The sequence below is a fragment of the Arachis ipaensis genome, chromosome B10, assembly GCF_000816755.2.
Source record: "Arachis ipaensis cultivar K30076 chromosome B10, Araip1.1, whole genome shotgun sequence".
In the NCBI taxonomy this organism is placed as follows: Eukaryota; Viridiplantae; Streptophyta; class Magnoliopsida; order Fabales; family Fabaceae; genus Arachis; species Arachis ipaensis.
The window spans coordinates 126,408,179-126,412,863 of NC_029794.2; positions in this window are offsets into that span (position 1 = coordinate 126,408,179).

Here is a 4,685-nt window from a genome sequence, read left to right on the forward strand (position 1 = left end):
CGACATACTTTTTTCGTTTAATAAAATAATAAATATTAAATATTCACTCAATAACATAGTTTATTCATTGAAAAAAATTAATATTTAATTATAAATAATAGATTGCATCTAAAATATTCCAATAATAACTTGAAGTATTTAATTTTTTTTAGACAATTGTTTTTGAAATATTAATTATTAAAAGATTTTTCTTTTTTTAGTATTTGAAATTTTCTTTTAATTATTTTGTATAAAAAACTGTAAATAGATATTTTAATACAAACAAAATAATAAGATATCGTCTACATAATACCGAAAAATAACTATGTTTTTTTGAAATATTAATTATTAAAAGATTTTTCTTTTTTTAGTATTTGAAATTTTCTTTTAATTATTTTGTATAAAAAACTGTAAATAGATATTTTAATACAAACAAAATAATAAGATATCGTCTACATAATACCGAAAAATAACTATGTTTTTTTATATTTTTCTTGGTATCTATCATGTTTTTCTATATGTCTGATGTTATACAAATTTTGGGTGCACATATTTTTAGTGAATTTAATTTTGATGTATTAACAGTATAAAATGTGTTTTACATAGTCGTGTAATTATATTTGGTTTTTTGAATGACAATTCACACCGTCTATAAAAAGTAATTATTTTTGTTAATATAGTGTTACATCATTAGATATAAATATAAAATTATTTTATACTAACACTACATTAAAATTAAATTTATTTTTAATTTTCCTTTATAACAAAAAGTAAAATTTCTTATTACAATTTTCATTCTTAAAAAAAATCAACTCTCCCAAAATATATATTCTCTCTTTCTGCACCATAAAAATGGCAGTATTATAAATGCTATTTTGACATCAATATTTTTTAAACAATTAAATATAATTTTTTTGTTTTATTAATTAAAAAATTAAATATATAAATAATTAATAACAAACTATTTTTATAAGATGTTAAGAATATGTGGTGTTTGAATAATATTTTTTTATAAATATCTATATGTACCCAGAGCAATATTGATAGATATATTGATATAATATTTAAATTAAATATATATAAATATTACCGTTAATTTAAATGTATGTAAATATTCGGAGACGATTTTGTTTTAAAAAAAAAAAACTTAGGGACAAAACAAATTTTTGACCCCTACGTTAGGGACCAAAATTGAACTTAACCCATTGTATTACTTATATATGTGAATATCCCGTAAGTAGCATTTTTAAATAAGGTGAATTCTATGATGTAGAAAGAAAGATTCTTCTACATGTGTATGTTTGTGTTGTCAAAAGGGTAGTGTGACAAGTGTTTAGAAAGAGAGTAATTGAAGATATAAGATTTGACATGTTGCAAGTAAAATGTAGTGTATTTTGTCTTATGTAACATGTAAATGATGTATTGATTAAATAGGCTAATTATATTTATATTAATTAATTATTAAAGATAATATTGGATCTTGTATGATTTTCTTATTTTTAGACTTTTTGAATGTACGCTCTCTCTCTCCAAAAATATTAACTTTACACACAAAAATTTATTAATATTTATTTATTTTAATATATACTTTTTTTCTTTTTTGATGACTTAGATATATTCAGTTTCACAAATATAAAAATGTATTTACATATTTTAACCAACAAAAAAACATATAACTTTACGTATTTACATACATTTAAATTAACGGTAATATTTATATATATTTAATTTAAATATTATATCAATATATCTGTCAATATTACTCTGGATACATATAGATATTTATAAAAAAATATTATTCAAACACCACATATTCTTGACATCTTATAAAAATAGTTTGTTATTAATTATTTATATATTTAAATTTTTTTAATTAATAAAACAAAAAAAATTATATTTAATTATTTAAAAAATATTGATGTCAAAATAGCATTTGTAATACTGCTATTTTTATGGTGCAGAAAGAGAGAATATATATTTTAGGAGATTTGATTTTTTTTAAGAATGAAAATTGTAATAAGAAATTTTGCTTTTTGTTATAAAGGGAAATTAAAAATAAATTTAATTTTAATGTAGTGTTAGTATAAAATAATTTTATATTTACATCTAATGGCGTAACACTACATTAACAAAAATAATTACTTTTAATAAACAGTGTTTATTGTCATTCAAAAGACCAAATATAATTACACGACTGTGTAAAACACATTTTGCACTGTCAATATATCAAAATTAAACTGACTAAAAATATGTGCACTCAAAATTTGTATAACACCACACATATTTTTTTTTGGTGACTCATAACACCAGACATATAGGAAAACATGGTAGACACCAAGAAAAATATAAAAAAACATAGTTATTTTTCGGTATTATGTAGACGATATCTTGTTATTTTGTTTGCATTAAAATATCTATTTACAGTTGTTTATAAAAAATAATTAAAAGAAAATTTTAAATACTAAAAAAAGAAAAAAATTTAATAATTAATATTTAAAAAAATTGGCTAAAAAATTAAATAATTCAAGTTATTATTAGAATATTTTAGATGCAACCTATTATTTATAATTAAATTATTAATTTTTTACAATGAATAAACTATGTTATTGAGTGAATATTTAATATTTATTATTTTATTAAACGAAAAAAATATATATGAACAGATTTAACAAAATTATATGATTAGTTTCTCTTTGAAAGCACTATATGATTAGTTTCTCTTTGAGAACATAGAAGTGTGTTGAAGAAAGATGATAATTTTTTTAGTATATATTATATATTCATTAATTTAATTTAAAATAAAATTTTTAGTGAGTTTAATTTTGATATATTGACAGTGTAAAATGTGTTTTACACAGTCGTGTAATTATATTTGGTCTTTTGGATGACAATAAACACTGTCTATAAAAAGTAATTATTTTTATTAATGTAGTGTTACGTCATTAGATATAAATATAAAATTATTTTATACTAATACTATATTAAAATTAAATTTATTTTTAATTTCCCTTTATAACAAAAAGCAAAATTTCTTATTACAATTTTCATTCTTAAAAAAAATCAACTCTCCCAAAATATATATTCTCTCTTTCTGCACCATAAAAATGGCAGTATTACAAATGCTATTTTGACATCAATATTTTTTAAATAATTAAATATAATTTTTTTTTGTTTTATTAATTAAAAAAATTTAAATATATAAATAATTAATAACAAACTATTTTTATAAGATGTCAAGAATATGTGGTGTTTGAATAATATTTTTTTATAAATATCTATATGTACCCAGAGTAATATTGACAGATATATTGATATAATATTTAAATTAATTATATATAAATATTACCGTTAATTTAAATGTATGTAAATATGTAAAGTTATATGTTTTTTTTGTTGGTTAAAATATGTAAATATATTTTTATATTTGTGAAAATGAATATATCTAAGTCATAAAAAAAAGAATATATTAAAATAAATAAATATTAATAAATTTTTGTGTGTAAAGTTAATATTTTTGGAAAGAGAAAGCGTACATTCAAAAAGTCCAAAAATAAAAAAAAATCATACAAGGTCTAATATTATCTTTAATAATTAATTAACATAAATATAATTAGCCTATTTAATCAATACATCATTTATATGTTACATAAGATAAAATACACTACATTTTATTTACAATATGTTAAATCTTGTCTCTTTAATTACTCTCTTTTCAAATACTTGTCACACTATCCTTTTAACAATACAAACATACGCATGTAAAAGAATCTTTCTTTTTACATCATAAAATTTACCACCAAATTTTATCATATCTTGCTACAGTTGAAAAACGAACCTGAAATGTGGTTATATGAGGCCAACAACTAGGCCATTGATACTAGGGCTGGCAATAGGTAGGGTAGGGTAGGGTTTGGACCCTACCCTAACCCTACCCGCGGGTTGAGAATCTCTCAACCTTGACCCTACCCGCACCCTAAAATTCTAAACCCTACCCTACCCTACCCTACCCGCAGAAATATCAAAATTTTTCAAAGTAAATATAAAATTCAATTATTTTGAATTTTATACGTATTAATAACATAAAAAAATAAAAAACTAATGCTCTAAATTACTAAATTAACTAATTAGTTTAGTGGTTGTTCACTTATTATAAGTCATTACATAAGAGAAGTTGTGAGTTCAACTCTTACTTCCTTCACTATATAGAGAGATTTTTATAAAATATGTGCTATATATGTGGTGCGGGTAGGGTAGAATAGGGTACACCCTAAACCCGTATCCTACCCTACCTGCAGGCATACCCGGACCGTACCCTATCCTACCCGCAGCGGGTAGGGTAGCCTACCCTACCCGAACGGGTTGGACACCGTTGGGTACCCGCGGACGACCTCTTGGTTAGGTGGAAATTCCTCAATATCATCGGGAAACACTTCCGGAAACTCACACACTACCGGAATCTGATCCAACCTTTGATCATCACCCGAAACACCCGCGGTTAACAACAGGATACCCTGACATTCGGTTCCAGAACAGTTCACCATCATTGAATTCAAGTAATAATTATTCACCACAACCGGCCCTTCTGTGTCCTCCGGCATAAAGTACACCGACTTGGTAGAACAATCAAGCAGGACATGGTTTTCGGATAACCAGTCCAATCCCAAGATAAGATCAAGACCGATCATCGGTAAGCAGATTAGATTATG